Here is a 17821-nt window from a genome sequence, read left to right on the forward strand (position 1 = left end):
GTCCACATGGCAGCGGCACAAACAGCACAATTTCCATTCGGGATAAAAATCTTTGTTAGGCACTCAGAGCCAGGAGGGGAGCTCTGGACCTTATTTATTTTCCTGATACAAAATTGCACAGTCAACTTATCAGCGCTGAACATCAACATCCATTAACCCTCGGCCACGCTGCACACACACACACACACACAAAAAAGGAGGGTGGTGGGGGGTTGGGGTGGGGGGGTTATCAATGCAAGCGGCGTGGGAACGCGAACAAATTCCACATAAATGAGAACCGGCACCCCCCATACCACCCTTATCTGGGCCCCCCGATCCTGAATAGAAAAGTTGATTCGAAAGAGGAGGATTTATTTGAGTAAAAGTACACAGGTTAAAACTAAGTAACTGAGGATTTATTTGAGTAAAGTACCTCGGTAAAAATAAGTAACATTTATTTGAGTAAGAGTACCCAGGTAAAAATAAGTAACAGAGGATTTATTTGAGTAAAAGTACACAGGTAAAAATAAGTAACAGAGGATTCATTTGAGTAAGTACCCAGGTAAAAATAAGTAACATTTATTTGAGTAAAAGTACCCAGGTAAAAATAAGTAACATTTATTTGAGTAAAAGTACCCAGGTAAAAATAAGTAACAGAGGATTTATTTGAGTAAAAGTACCCAGGTAAAAATAAGTAACAGCGGATTTATTTGAGTAAAAGTGCACAGGTTAAAACTAGATAACTGAGGATTTATTTGAGTAAAGTACCTAGGTAAAAATAAGTAACATTTATTTGAGTAAAAGTACCCAGGTAAAAATAAGTAACATTTATTTGAGTAAAAGTACCCAGGTAAAAATAAGCAACATGTATTTGAGTAAAGTACCCAGGTAAAAATAAGTACAGGGGATTTATTTGAGTAAAGTACCCACGTAAAAATAAGTAAGATTTATTTGAGTAAAAGTACCCAGGTATAAATAAGTAACAGAGAATTTATTTGAGTAAAAGTACCCAGGTAAAAATAAGTAACAGAGGATTTATTTGAGTAAAAGTATCCAGGTAAAAAATAAGTAACAGAGGATTTATTTGAGTAAATTTACGCAGGTAAAAATAAGTAACAGAGGATTTATTTGAGTAAAAGTACCCAGGTAAAAATAAGTAACAGAGGATTTATTTGAGTAAAAGTACCCAGGTAAAAATAAGTAACAGAGGATTTATTTGAGTAAATTTACGCAGGTAAAAATAAGTAACAGAGGATTTATTTGAGTAAAAGTACGCAGGTAAAAATAAGTAAGAGACGATTTATTTGAGCAAAAGTACCCAGGTAAAAATAAGTAACAGAGGTTTTATTTGAGTAAAACCCAGTTAAAAATAAGTAACATAGGATTTATTTGAGTAAAAGTACCTGGGTAAAAATGAGTAAAAGTATAATGCCTTCATTATACGGTATTTCGGTATTTATCATTTTCATTGCCGAATAAGCTACCTATTTAATATTACACAATTGTTTTTTTTCTCCTATTAAGAAATTGAGTTTTAATCATATTCTGCCTGCTCCTTTGAGGGAATTGAATTTTCACTTCCTTCCATAAAAGTAGAATTCCGTGTTTGAATTCAATTCTTTAGTACGTGCGGAGACGTCTTCCTGCAACTCCATAAAAGTTCCCTCATTAACGTTGTCCGAAGGGGAGACACGTAACAGCAAGCCGCTCCCGTATGTTACAAGGAGGAGAAGGTTGGGGGGGGGGCTAGGGGGGGCTAGGGGGGGGTCGGCAGCATCTGCGACTTTGACATAAGACACGGCATCCTTGTATAGTTTTCCTTGGTCTAAAGTTGTCCAGAAGGTGCAGGAGAAGAAGCAAAGCGGTACATACTCACTCACTTCCAGCAGAGGCCCATCCTGTGTGACCCCCCAACCCCACCCCCCTCGGCCGCCCCCCCCCCGTTAACATGACTCAGGAAATGAGTAGACAGGAAAAAAAAAAAGCAGTCCGTGCATCAGTCCGTGAAGAGCACACGCGTGCCCACCCGAGTGCTATCTCCTCGTTGAAAGGCGGCGGGGATGAAGGAGGCAGAGCGTCTTGTGGCGCTCACAATGGGCCCTCGCTTACCCCATCCTCATCCCCCTCCAAAGTGGGTCATGGCTTGGGGGTTGCGAGACGGGATGGGACGGGACGGGGTGGGATGGGCACGGGAGGGGAGGGTCGTGGAAGGAGGGAGAGGAGGCGCTTTGGGTGTTTTCGGCACCCTGGCAGAGGGTCAAAGGAAGGATGGGGGGGGAGGTGATGGATCTCCTGGTCTGTGGCGTTCCGGGAAGGAGGGAAGACTTCTTGGTTGTAAACATATGGTTGGGTATCCAAGAATGCTTTCTCGAAGCAGCGGAGGCGAAATTTGGAACACTTTTTTTTTTTTTTTTTAGAAATTCTGCCTCTTTTTTATCTGTTTTTATATCTTTATAACCCATAGAAAATAGCTATAAAGAAACAATGTCTTACTTCCTGTAGACAAATGTCACGTTAGGACACGGAACAGACATAAGCTCCGCCTTAATCACTGTAAATTAATAACATTCATCTTCACACGGCAACGCTCTGCCATCGCCATGACAACACGTCTGCTGAGTGATGACATTTAGTTTTGCAAGGTTAAAAAATACTTTTAAAAAAGTGTAGTTTATAATATAAATATAAAAGTAAAAATAAAAATTAAAAAAAATAATAAAAATAAAATAAATAAAAATAAAAATAAAATAAATAAAAATAAAAATAAATGATGAAAAATACATTAAAATGTAGTGATGCATTTTATTGGCAAATATTTGTAATAATACTAATTCAAATAAAAGCTTTACCATTTAACAAAACAACAAATATTACATATGAATAATGAAAATACATACAAATTAATAAATGCTCATTAGTAATAATTATAATATTCAAATGAAAGATATATAATTTAACTATATTAAATGTATTAAAAGTATTTTTCTCAAATTAAACTAAGCCAAAATAAAATCTCAATAAATAAAATATTTAATAATAAAAGTACAATTTTATTGAAATAAGGTGAAACATATTCTTTAAAATTTGTAAAAGCAAGATAAGAAATATAATGTGAATATACAAGAAAAAATATGTTTAAAAATGCAATTAAAAACTATTAAATGAAGTGCTAATCATTATATAATATAATATTCAAATGAAAGATATATAATTTAACTATATTAAATGTATGAAAAGTATTTTTCTCAAATTAAACTAAGCCAAAAAAAAAATGTCTTACTTCCTGTACACAAATGTCACGTTAGGACACGAGTGGAAAAGTATCCAGGAAGTCCATTCTGGAGTGAAATGCTTTATGTCAAGCGTCCAAGTCGGGGCAGAAATATGAGCGCTTACCCATAATCCTCCTCTTCACCCCCCCCCCTGCAGGCCCCCCCGCTCATCGACTCCTAATCATGCAGAGCCACGAACAATAAAAGATGTTCCTTTGATTTGATCCAAATCCACTTCACTAGCGGTGGTGGCTCAAATTAGGGCGGCACGCTATCTCCGCCCCAGCTCCTTATCGTCGCCGCCGCCGCTGTTTGCCACATTTCACAGATCCTGGCTCGGGAAATCCTCTTTAAGTCCATCTCGTGTCACTCAAAGTCCACAGGCCATTTCACGTGTTGGTTGAGGAGCAATTTCATGCCTCTCGTCGCGCTTCCATCAATGCGATGTTGATGAAGGCGATTTGGTTTTTCCGATTTGACGTTTGTGATAGGTCTCGCCTCTAATAACCTTCAATAATCTGATGGCCTGGCCCGCTTTTGATGTGACGAAGGCTAATCTTTAGCACGCGGCCGCGATGATGAGTTCATTTGCAGTATAGGAGATGAAAGCCAGTGTATGTGAATCTGCATTGGAAATGACTTTTAATCGCGCCGCCGCCATTTTTACAACACAACACAACATAAGCATCCTTTCCTCAGTGCAACGCGTCAACACGCCGCGTCTTTTCCAAATGTCATATATTTGCATTTTTACTTTTTCTGGCCACTCGCTGCACAAATCCAATTTCTTGCTCCCAACTCGTCTGATCTCAAAGTTCAGGCAAAGTTTTCCGAAAGAAGACTGTCGAGCTCCAGCACGCTGCCACCAAACAAGCTTTCTTCTAGCGCTAAACTTGACACCGCAGAGTCACGGCCCGCCACTGATACATTACCAAGAACATAACCCTAGGCCTGCAGGAAACGCAAAAGCAAACACTTTTTAGAAACAACCTACTTGCAATTCATTTCTCTTCAATACATTTATACACTGTTGTGTGCATGCCGGGCCAACAGGTGGCAGTATAATCTGTAAGCCCGCCCCCTCCTCCATTGGACATTAGATTTGATTCAAATGATGTTTCTCGTTATTTTTTTCTTGATTATTTTAACGATATGCTTCTAAAATATATTGTTTTCTTCATGATATTATTATTATTATTTATTTTTTCTTCAAATACTATAAAGTACTATAAAAAATACTAAAAATATATATAAAATATATAAAATACTATAACAAAATATTTACTTAATTCTTACTTAATTCTTCCAGTTCAGATTAAAATGTTTCAAAAGCAAATGACAAATATGTAAGTATATTAAAAAAATACTAAAAAAATATAGGAAATATATAAAATACTATAACAAAATATTTACTTAATTCTTACTTAATTCTTCCAGTTCAGATTAAAAAAAATTTCAAAAGCAAATGACAAATATGTATGTATATAAAAAATACTAAAATATATATAAAATATATAAAATACTATAACAAAATATTTATTTAATTCTTAATTCTTACTTAATTCTTCCAGTTCAGATTAAAAAAATTTCAAAAGCAAATGACAAATATGTATGTATATAAAAAAATACTAAAATATATATAAAATATATAAAATACTATAATAAAATATTTACTTAATTCTTACTTAATTCTTCCAGTTCAGATTAAAATGTTTCAAAAGCAAATGACAAATATGTATGTCTAAAAATAAAAACACCCCCATTTCCATCACATTGTACCTCCACAGATGGATTTCGCAACACTTGAGTTGCGTTCCATCATTAGTTTCCGCTTACATTTAAAAATGAATCGACTACAGTTAATAAAAAAAAAGAAACGGATGATGAAAAAGGTTGCGGGTAAAAATGCCGGTGAGGTATTTTTCATTCACTCCATCTCAGTCACGCAGCAGCAGCACTTTTTATTATTCTTCTTTTCATAAAAATATCAAGTCGTCAGTTTTTTTTTTTGCACGAAGCGGTGAAGCGAAGGGTTAACCCGAGGTCGACGGTGGACACTCGGGCCGTGTGCGCGTGTGCACGTGATGACGCGCCATCACGCTATTAGCTACCCGTCAGTTGCTAGTACTGCGTGTGTGTGAGCTGCTAAAAAAAAAAAATGTGTTGGAGATAAAACCTTGGAGAATATTCCGCTTTGTGCTCGTCGGTGTGTGTTTATGTGTAAGTGTGTGTGTGTGTGTGTGTGTGAACTTGATGTTTCCTGTTGTGTCTCCGGGCAAAGTGCATGTGTGTGTGTGTGTGTGTGTGTTGGTGCACCTTTGCCTTTGGTGACAGGTTTGGAGGGCAGAAGAATGTGTGTGTGTGTGTGTGTGTGTGTGTCTTATTCACATTATTCACATTCACTGGGGGGGTTTTGGGGGGGGGGGGGGGGGGGGGCATTTCTAGTCTTTCATTACAAGCCGGTCTGTCTGACAGTTGCCCACCCCGGGCTGATGTTCCAACAGAATGAAGCCCACCTGGCTAGATCTTATTAGCATGCTAACGATATCCAACATGGGACTTTTTTCCATCATACGAAGTCTTCACCTTGACGACGAGATTAGCCGTGACTTCATTTGGGGGAGTCACCGATGAGAAAAAGACGGCTGAAGCCCGAAATAAGCATAATTATCACCTGCTTGCTTTTCGCCGTTGATGCGGTGAAATGGATGACGGGGATTAAAATGGGATTTAAAAAGTTTCGATTAAATGCAATGTCGCAATAATGGCCGCTACATTCAAATTAGAATCACTGAAAAGTGTATTTGCTGTCAGTCATTTGACTTTACTGAACAGCAATGGTGGTAGACGACTACAATGTATCCTATATGGCTGGTTTTTCACGACTAAAGTCACCTCAGTTGCCATTTGTTCATTGTTCAAATGTTGAAAAATCCTGGTATGTTTTACCAGGAATGTGAAATACTTTAAAATCTATGGAAAATCTAGAAAAATGCAACATTAGTAACATTGCTTGTTCAATGGACGATAATTTGGTAACTTTTGTATCATCCTGGTAAATTACTGGTTAACCAGGAATTTTTTTTAATAAAGTAAATTTAACAGGAATGTTAAATACTTTAAAATCTATGGAAAATGTTGAAAAAAAGCAATGTCGCTTTTTTAAAGGATGGTAATTTGGTAATTCCTGGTAAAATTTTGTTAACACAGTAAATTTTGCAGGTATTTCATAATCCTGGTCAATTCTTTAAAATCTATGGAAAATGTTGAAAAAAAGCAATGTCGCTTTTTTTAAAGGATGGTAATTTGGTAATTCCTGGTAAAATTTTGTTAACACAGTAAATTTTGCAGGTATTTCATAATCCTGGTCAATTCTTTAATATCTATGGAAAATGTTGAAAAAAAAGCAATGTCGCTTTTTTAAAGGATGGTAATTTGGTAATTCCTGGTAAAATTTTGTTAACAGTAAATTTTGCAGGTATTTCATAATCCTGGTCAATTCTTTAAAATCTATGAAAAATGTTGAAAAAAAGCAATGTTGCTTTTTTTAAAGGATGGTAATTCCTGGTAAAATTTTGTTAACACAGTAAATTTTGTAGGTATTTCATAATCCTGGTCAATTCTTTAAAATCTATGGAAAATGTTGAAAAAAAAGCAATGTCGCTTTTTTAAAGGATGGTAATTTGGTCATTCCTGATAAATGATGAATTTACCAGGAAATTTTGTTAATGCAGTACATTTTTTTTTAAATACAGTAAATTTGGAAGTGAATTTTGCAGTTATTTCATAATCCTGGTAAATTTACCAGGAATGTTAGATACTTTACAATATGAAAAATGTTGACAAACAGCAATATTGCTTGTTTAATGGACAGTAATTTGGTAATTTCCCTGGTAAATAGATCATAAAAATCTTGAAAAATGCAGGGTTAACAACAGTTTGCATTCAGTGGAATTTAATTTGGTAGCGTTTGCATAATTCCTGGTAATTTATTTATTTTTAATTTATTTTTCTCGGCCTCACACCTCTGCATGATTCCTTTGGGAAGCCATTTTCCTGACACTGAATGTGTCCGAGCTCAGGAAAGTCTCTTGTTCGGGAAGACTTCCTGGTGAATTACAAAGACGAAAGCAATTTGGAGTCGCTAATTAACCTAGCATGTTTTTGGAATGTGGGAGGAAACCGGAGTACCCGGAGAAAACCCACGCTTGCACGGGGAGAACATGCAAACTCCACACAGAGATGACCGAGGCCATGGAATTGAACCCTGGTCTCCGAGCTGTGAGGTCTGCGCACTAACCACTCGACCGCCGTGCCGCCCGGGTGTACTTTATTTACAAAAATATATAAAACAATCAGTCACACTGTCAACTACTGATGTGTGATGTCAACTACTAGAAATCTTGTAAACTATGACATATTATTTTCATATTATTTTGGTTGGCGTGCTGCGTTCGCTGACCTGGCTCGTGCGGCAGTGAGAGACTTGACTAACCCACTTATGCAGCTGGATTTGCATTCCATCAATTGAAGCGAAAGATTTAAATGGCGTCAGTCTTGTTATTAAAGCAAAGCAGACAAACAGGGAGGGGCGGCAGCTCTCGCTCTCTCGATTTGTGTGTGTGGATGTATGTACATGTGTGTGTGTGTGTGTGTGTGTGTGTGTGTGTGTGTGTGTGTGTGTGTGTGTGTGTGTGTGTGTGTAGCAGCAGCTGCAGCGCTCCGCCTCAGTCCACACTGTAGGGGCCATTCTGCTGTCTAAAAGACCGATAGCTCCATGATGAGAGATGACTTAGCGGATTGTTGGAAGCACACATGTACGCACACACACACACACACTCGTACACACACACACACACACACACACATATCTCTGCACATGTTCAACATAAGCATGGACTGAAAGCCGCCCCCCCCCCCCCCCTTTCCTCGGGTATCCTCACATAAGACAAAAATTCTGCACTATTAAGGTTTGTTTGTTTTTTTTACAAAGCAGGCAGTCATGAAGGCGTGCGTCCATGTCACGGAAGGCCGGGGCGGTGGGGGGGGGGGACACACAAGGGAGGGCACACAAGAGTCAATCTTGACTTCATCTGGAGAGACCCCACCGCCCCCCTCCCCGTCCTCTTACTATCATGCCCCCCCCTCCAACAGCTCATGGGCTACAAAAAAGCCACAAGTACACTAAGTAACATATTGCTGGTTTAATGGTTGTTTTGGCATAATCCTGGTAAATAACACACTTAGCAGAAATGCTAAATATTAACAACAGCACTATTGCTTGCTTCATAGAATGGTACTTTGGTCGTGTTTGTGTAATCCTCATAAATGACAGGTTTACCAGGAAAATGAAATGCTTTTTAAAAATTAAAAAAAAAAATTTGCAAAATGTTAGCATTTTTAATGGATGGTAATTTGGTAATATTTCTATCATCCTGGTAAATAAAACAAGAATAAATACTTAAAAATAAATACTTAAAAATACAGTAAAATTGCTTGTTTAATTCAAAACAATGTGGTATGTATTTAACAATCCTGGTAAATTTTTACCAGGAATGTGAAATACTTTAAAATCTATGGAAAATGTTGACAAATGCAACATTAGTAACATTGCTTGTTCAATGGACAATAATTTGGTAATTTTTGTATCATCCTGGTAAATGACAGATTTACCAGGATTTTTTTTTTAATAAACTAAATTTAACAAGAATGTTAAATACTTTGAAATCTATGGAAAATGTTGAAAAAAAGCAAAGTCGCTTTTTTAAAGGATGGTAATTTGGTAATTCCTGATAAATGATGAATTTACCAGGAAATTTTGTTCATGAAGTAAAAAAAAATTAATACAGTAAATTTGGAAGTAAATTTTGCAGGTATTGCATAATCCTGGTAAATTTACCAGGAAATGTTAGATACTTTACAATATGAAAAATGTTGACGAACAGCAATATTGCTTGTTTAATGGACAGTAATTTGGTAATTTCCCTGGTAAATAGATCAGTGAGTGGAATTTAATTTGGTAGTGTTTGCATAATTCCTGGTAATTTATTTTTTATTTTTTTTACCAGGAAAATAAAGAGAAAATTCAATCACATGAGAAAATATGAATATAAATATTAATATAAATATTCCTATATAAATATAAATATTCCTGGTAATTAAACACACACATAGAGTCATGTTGAAGAGAAGCATGGATTGTGCACCCCCACCATTCCATGACTACCATGTCCAGCCTCCAACATCTCATAGACGTGAAGAAGCGCCATGTCGGGGGGAAAAAAGCATCCTTTTCGCCAAACGATCAGTGGCTAACACGTGCCGCATTAGCATAGACACACACTTGCACAGTAACACAAACACACACACACACACACACACACACTCGGCAGGCCTAATGAGACGAGCGAGTGCATCCACGGGCGGTTTGAGGCCGCGGATGCACTCGCACGCCGCTTCTCATGCAACATCCCATTCATGAGGCCAACAGGGCTGGCTGCATTACAACATCTGCTCGCTAGTATTCCCCCCTCACCCGTGGGGGGCTGGGGGGGTGCTCGCTGCTGCCCACCTCCCCCAATGAATCCACACACCCCCCCACCACCACCACCACCACGCCGAGAGACGGTCACTTCCTACTCCTCCTCCTCGTAATCCATCACTTTTACACCTCACATGCACTTCCTGTCACTGAGGATGAATTATGTTCGCGATAGAGGTCGCGTGTGCTACATGCTAAACGCTAACCATCCTACACTATACTGTACATATTGTCTACACGTTATATACATTTGATTTTGAATGTCACATGACTCCAGTCGATAGATATTCCTTGTGCTATTTGGCTAGTTTAGAGAAATTTTCCAGGGATTAAACACGCGGGCTGCGGGCCAAATGTGGCCCGCAGGACACTACTTTGAGGCCCCCCGCCTTGATATGAAAGTTTAATGTCAAGTTTGATATGGATGCTGTATGGTATCATGTACCCAGAAAAAATTATTACGTTTGATTAATGTTCATGTTAAAGGTTAAATAACTGTTAATAGTTATCCTCCCTATCCGTGTGGAAGTGGTAAGTTTTTGGCTATTTAAGTTTAAAAGGAAATAACTTGAAGGCTACCGTTTAGGTCGCTAGCTCTCTAGTTTGCGAGTTAGCATGTGTCTCAAGACCCTGCAGTTGCGCAATATGTTGTAAATAAAAAGAGTATAAATGTGACTATAGTCGTGTTTTGTTCATTTTAATCTGAAAAAAATAATTTGTCTACCCAATAACTATATGTGGTTTATTAAGTTGTTATTATTATTATTATTATATTTATTTATTACTGATTGATTGATTTTCTTTATTCTTGATTTGTTTATTTATTTTTCATCTTATTTTGTGCAGAAAAATAAAAATTAAGATATTTGAGAACAGTGGAATTTTTTATCAGAGTTTTTATTGTAGAAAATCGAAACCAAAGCACTGAAAAAGTTTGTATATTTTTCTGTTTTTATTTTTAATAAATGCGTTTTTGTTTTTTTTTTTTGGAAAACCTGATGCGGCCCAGCCTTGCCCAGACCCCAGCTCCAGTGGCCCCCCAGGTAAAATGAGTTTGAGACCCCTGGTCTACTGTAAATACATTTTGGCTCGGTAATAATCTTCCTTATGACCTTGTAATCAGGGAAATCAGGGAAAAACAAACAAAATGGTGACTCTGCTAGTCCCATTTGGATGATTATTGTTGATGACGGCCATTGTTTTATCTAAAACAAAGAGGCTTATTGATTAGCAATCAAATCAGTGGTTGCTCTTCTCCTGACTTCATTTATAAGGATTTTCCTCCGTGCTTATCAGTGGAGGCTTCTCATGGACTTTTCTCATTAGCTCCTTTGGCTTTGGGCTTTCTTTTTGATAGCAGAGTTGTGCTTTCATTATAGCGAGGGGGGGGGGTGATGTTGGAGGGGAATATTAATGTGAATACTCGGGACCGTGGTCGCAGGGACAATCTGTCATGGTGTGCTTTTAAGTTGGACTGCTGACAAAGTGTACGAGGTACAACTACGTCAACACACTTTGGATGAAGCATCAATGCTAACACGTCGGGTCCAGAAAAGGAACTAAACGCTTTCCTCCGAGTTCTAATAGAATATCAACCCCAATGACATTAACGAGCCACTCATTAACCACCGTCTTGTTAGTGTCATCTCGTTTTCTATGAAGACACCTGACATTTCACTTTCAAACAACTCCACCCCCCCCCCAAGCACATACACATCCCAGCGACCCGCAAGCTAGCGTGAAATTGCCACTTAGCGCACCACGAGGGCCGGACGACGTGGCGTTGATTAGGTTGTGGCAATGAGTCAATCAATTAGGCTTCCTGCGGAGATTAATTAGAATGGCGTAATGAACGCCCGGCGGCAACACGCTGTTTGAGTCAGATATCTTTGATTGCCAGAGTGTTGGAAGACGAGCGGAAAAATTGATCAGTGGTTTTGCTGCTCTGGTCCGAACCAAAGTCCAGGACTATCCAAGACCGTTTGGGTTGTTTTTGTGTTTTGGTATTTTTACCAAAAGCTTCTAAAATATACTTTTAAAGAGCATCAACACACAATATCATACACATTGAGGCGGTGTAACGTTCGTAAAGAAGCTAAGTTCACTGACCCTCGAACTTTCAAGTTCCTTGTCGCCAAACCAAAGTGACGCTCGCACCCCCGACAGGAAGTAAGCGTCTACATGTCCTTTTGTTGTCCGACATGAATTCTTGATAATCTACAATTCCCGGAGGACGTGAATAATTGAGTGAACATAAACATCGGCGCCCACCAGGGCTTCTGCCCCCGCCGCCGCCACCCCTCCCCCCTCTCACTGAGATCTTGTTAGTAATTCATACAAACGCTTGAACTGGTCCAGCGGGACTATCCTCTGTGAAACGCATCTAATATTCATTCCATGACGCACTCTTTCCATTTCAGTGTAATACATCAAACGTAATAGAGAAAGCTACATCATTACAGCTTGAAGTTATTATAATTAGATATTAAGAGCTATAATGAGCTAAAGTGTCTTTTTTATATGCAGATGTAATAATTTGACTGATAATGATTGTTTCAGCTGGGGAAAAAAAACACAAGAAAGTAGATAAAAACTGTTCCATCAGTGGCAACGTTTTCATTGTTTTTTTAATTAGTTTTCATTGTTTTAATTACCTCATTTTGGGGAAAACACAATCTGGCAACCTCGGGTATTATTTTGAACATTTGGAACAAGCATGAATGAGTTTGGATATGGAATTTTGTCAAAATGTAAAGAAAAAAAGTACGAAAATAGCTTTTTTTTCCCCCATTACTGTCTCACAATGTTGACTTTACGATGTCATTTTCAGCTTAATATAAAAAATATAAAAATATGGTTGATTGCATGGGTTTCCATGTGTCTTTTTGTACTATTTTTTAAATTAATTAATTTAATAAATAAAGTTTTTCTTCTAAAAAATATGTATATAATAATAATAATCATTCATTCATTCATTTTCTACCGCTTTTTCCTCACGAGGGTCGCGGGGGGTGCTGGAGCCTATCCCAGCTGTCTTCGGGCGAGAGGCGGGGTACACCCTGGACTGGTGGCCAGCCAATCACAGGGCACATATAGACAAACAACCATTCACACTCACATTCATACCTATGGACAATTTGGAGTCGCTAATTAACCTAGCATGTTTTTGGAATGCGGGAGGAAACCGGAGTACCCGGAGAAAACCCACGCATGCACGGGGAGAACATGCAAACTCCACACAGAGATGGCCGAGGGTGGGAATTGAACCCTGGTCTCCTAGCTGTGAGGTCTGCGCACTAACCACCAGACCGCCGTGCCGCTATAATAATAATCGATATCTCAAAAAAAAAAAACAAAATACAAATAAAAAATAAATTAAATAAAAATTAAATGTTAATTATTAGTAATTAAATTAAAAGTAAATTATTAGTTTTAAATTTAAAAAAAATCAGAAAACAAACAAAAGTGTGTATTTTTCCTACATTATTTCTTTGAATAAACCCTAAATTAAGTGTAAAATGAAAGAGTGCCTCCAGTGGATAAAGCCTAGTATTGCACACCCTTTTGAGCCAAAATAAACAACTTAATAAATAAATCACTTAACTTAATAAATAAAAAGTATCTTTTTACTTTGAAATGAAAGCGTCTCAGTGGTAGCATCTGAACCTGTGACCTCCTCAGAAGTCTCTAATGAATTAAAAAAAAAATCTATTCAAAGATGCAAATAGTGCATAAAAAGCAGGCCGAGCCTCTTCTGTGTTCCCACCTGACCCAAATACGTAAAGTACGAGTGGACAAAGCAAAGTTTCCTACAAAAGACGCACTTTGCCAGCATTATTCACCCTGCAGGAGGTCACGCTTCCTTTCCGCTGCTCCGCATTGTCGTGTATCGTCTTGTCGGCGGGCCCTGACCTTGTTTCCGCGGGACACGCCTCATGTTTATGCGTGGCCTCGCGAGGAACACGAGCCACGGAGCACAAGGATCGCCGATTAAAGCTGAACACGGCGGTCAAGTAAGTCAGCATCAGTGCACGCCGTTCATCACACGCTGTCATGTGACGTCGCCGTGAACGGCGATTGGCGAGATCACCTCAGGGCGCGAAGGAGGGAGGGGTCAAGGTTTATTCTTCCAGGTTGGACTGATAGCGGATGAAAATAAACACTTTTTTTTTCCTCTACTGATTGTGCATCTGCAATCAGGAGGAGCGACGCCCGCTACTGGTCATTCCTTGTCATTCTTTCAGCTTTTTTTTTTATTGTAAAAGTTAAATGATGCAGAGGGTGGACAACCTTGAATGTAGTCCACAATAAAAAAAACACAAAATTCAAATAAGAATCGACAACCAAAACAAAAAGGTGGTGCGATACACTTTTTTTTATCCCTTTTGATCCATATGTTATTGTTTTATGTGAAAATATATGATGATAAAATGTTACTTCAAACCTGACCATATAGCAAAAAAAACTAAAAATATTACATAATAGAAGTTTTAAGGATGTAGAATTAATAGAATTAATAGTAATAAAATTAATTAATAATAATAAAATCATAATTAATAATTACAAATAATTGTTATTAGTTGTAGTATATATTATTATTATATTCCTTTTTTGAATTTCTATTATTATTTGTAATTATTTTAGTTTTTACTATTTATTATTGTATTATTATTTTATTATATATATATATATAATTATTTATTATTTATTATTTTAGCACTGTTATTTCCATTATTTAATTGTTTGAAATATTTATTATTAAATAATACACTAATAATATACTACTAGCATATTAATATATACAATTACTACTATATATAATAATAATAAATAATTAATAAACATTAATTATAAAACAAAAAATAATTTAAAATTAATAATAAATTAAATAAAAATATTTTCCAATTAAATAATCACATTAAATAAATCAAAATGTAAACCAATGAAAATAAAGGGAAAAGGGAAAACATATATACGGAGGAAATTGGAAAGGCAACAAGTGGAAAGTAAAAATATTAATATATAAAATAGTATATTTTATAATAATATAAAAATAAGAACTAAACATAAAATACAAAGTTAAAAAAATACTTTTATGAAATAACAATATTAGATAAGTGTCGAATCTGTTCAAATTATACTCAGACCCACTGAAAAGTATCCTTCCAGGCTGTAATACTACTTTTTCTCCCGTTGCTTCATCTTAACAGGAAGTAAACAGGAAGTAAAGACATCCCAACATGTGAATTACTGCTGCTGCCGTCAGGGTTGACTTTTCCAAGGAGGATCCTTTGACATGTTCCGCTAAAAGTGCCACCAGCGACGAGAGTGATGGTTAAATTCCATTTAGCGCCATCACTCTCTCGGGGGGGGGGGGGGGGGGGGGGGGGGGCTTTTTTCCCGATAAAAAGGCACTCTGTGACACGACAGCTATTAGCATTAGCGAAGCATCGACCCGTCCTGCTGTGAGGAGAGCGGACATGGAATGCTTTTAATTGGTGGATCTTTACCAGGGATACTATATCGGGATACTATATCTCCGGTAATGGTAGTACAGGTTCTGATTCTCTATTGATTTTTCAGTCATATAAATGAATGAAAAGTAATATTAATTATATAGTAGATACCTGAGGTACACCGTATGTATAAAAATACAATAAAAAAGAGCACTAAAAAGTTGGAATAAGATATAAAGAACCATACTTCTTCCCTTATTAAAAAATGGTCGCATGAGAACATTTCAAACACCGAAATTATCGTTAATTGCTGAGACACGGAGAAAAGCGAGCAGGATAAAAAAAAAAAAAAAAAAAGCTCTGCTTCTTTTCTCCCGCTTTGCGGACATGATGAAAAGTGTAAACCTGTGCTGAACTTCAATGTAGCTTTGTTAAGCGTGTTAGCAATAAACCAAAGCGTTACCGTGACCGTCACCGTAGCACGCCTCATTTCCTGTCTCCAGTTTGGAGGTCAAAAAAGCGTCGAACAAAAAAAAAAAACTTTGTAGGAAAAAGTTTGACTGCCAACATTAAGAATTGAATCTCGGTCGCAGCCAAACCGGAGCAGATGGCGAGCGAATGGAAACGGAAGCGAGCGATTCATACATTCGCAACACAACGACGACGACGCGCCAAAGGAGACCCGCCGCAATATGTCGTCGATGCCTGCGGTGACGGCGTGCCACTTTAATGGGGTCGCTTGTACACAGCAGAAAACAATGCATCCAATTGTTTTCTATGCCGCTTATCCTTATTGGGGTCACGGGTAGGCTGGAGCCTATCCCAGCCGTCTTTGCATTGGACAATTTGGAGTCGCCAACATGCATGTTCCACACAGAAATGGCCGAGCAGGGAATCGAACCTAAGTCTTCCTGATGTCTACACACTAACCACTCATCCACCGTGCAAACAAACAAAACAAGTGTGATCATGACAGGCGAGCAGAGTCTCAAAGGACAATATTTTATTTTTTACGACTCCCGCGTCGTATAGCATGGGAACGCCGAATGAGCGCATCTGAATAAAAGTCGCCCGGAGGGATGGAGCGCCGCCGACTCGATAAATCCATTGCCGCCCGAGGTGAATCCTGGCGGTGTTTACAGCCACCTCGTGAAATGCGCCGCGGCACGCCAAAAGACCCCCACGGCCTGCTTACATTAGCCCGCCTCTTATCTTTCCATAGAGGAAATAGCGGTTGTCTCAGTAGGTGCTGCTGTTTTGGTTAGCAATAGCATTCAAATGGGCTATGAATCGGAGAAGTTTAACGTCGTTGTCATGCTAATATGCTACGTTAGTCCAGACAATGCATGATATGCTGCTCAAACTAAAACAAAAAGATTTTAATGTTATTACATGCAAGGGATAACTAAAGATGTCTGACTTATAATTGGAGAAGTATGAAGTCGTTGTCATGCTAATATGCTACATTAGTCCAGACAATGCATGATATGCTGCTCACACTAAAATAAAAAGATTTTAATGTTATTACACGCAAGGGATAACTAAAGATGTCTGACTTATAATTGGAGAAGTTTGACGTCGTTGTCATGCTAATATGCTACATTAGTCCAGACAATGCATGATATGCTGCTCAAACTAAAAAAAAGATTTTAATGTTATTACACGCAAGGGATAACTAAAGTTGTCTGACCTTGAATTGGAGAAGTTTGACGATGTTGTCATGCTAATATGCTACTTTAGTCCAGACAATGCATGATATGCTGCTCAAACTACAAATTTTTTTTGTTATTACACGCAAGAGATAACTAAAGATGTCTGACTTTGAATTGGACAAGTTTAACGTTGTCATGCTAATATGCTACATTAGTCCAGACAATGCATGATATGCTGCTCAAACAAAAAAAAAAAAAAGATTTTAATGTTATTACACGCAAGGGATAACTAAAGATGTCTGACTTTGTATGGGAGAAGTTTAACGTCGTTGTCATGCTAATATGCTACATTAGTCCAGACAATGCATGATATGCTGCTCGAACTAAAAAAATAATAATTTAATGTTATTACATGTGAGGGATAACTAAAGATGTCTGACTTTGAATCGGAGAAGTTTGATGTCGTTGTCATGCTAACATGCTACTTTAGTCCAGACAATGCATGATATCCTGCTCAAACTAAAAAAAATTTTTTTTAATGTTATTACAAGCAAGGGATAACTAAAGATGTCTGACTTTGAATTGGAGGTTTAACATTATCATGCTAATATGCTACATTAGTCCAGACAATGCATGATATGCTGCTTGAACTAAAAAAAAATATTTAATGTTATTACACGCAAGGGATAATTAAAGATGTCTGACTTTGTATCGGAGAAGTTTGATGTTGTTGTCATGCTAATATGCTACTTTAGTCCAGACAATGCATAACATGCTGCTTGAACCCAAAAAAAAGAATTCAATGTTATTACACGCAAGGGATAACTAAAGATGTCTGACTTTGAATTGACGTAGTTGTCATGCTAATATGCTACTTTAGCCCAGACAATGCATGATATGCTGCTCAAACTCAAAAATAAA

General features: G+C 37.6%; 1 protein-coding gene across 2 annotated transcripts in view; it reads right to left on the reverse strand.

The window, feature by feature from the left end:
- The window catches only part of gjc1 (gap junction protein gamma 1), a 44730-nt gene that overhangs the window by 11998 nt on the left and 14911 nt on the right, over positions 1–17821 (reverse strand). The window contains exon 1 of one of the 2 annotated variants that reach the window (XM_058049744.1): positions 1860–1907. The exons of the other annotated variant lie outside the window; for it this stretch is intronic. The gene's annotated coding sequence lies outside the window, so the exon portion shown is untranslated. Of the gene's footprint in view, positions 1–1859; positions 1908–17821 lie in introns of those variants that run through there. 2 annotated transcript variants of the gene reach the window in all.

This window comes from Doryrhamphus excisus, chromosome 15 (genome assembly GCF_030265055.1).
Source record: "Doryrhamphus excisus isolate RoL2022-K1 chromosome 15, RoL_Dexc_1.0, whole genome shotgun sequence".
NCBI classification, from domain to species: domain Eukaryota; kingdom Metazoa; phylum Chordata; class Actinopteri; order Syngnathiformes; family Syngnathidae; genus Doryrhamphus; species Doryrhamphus excisus.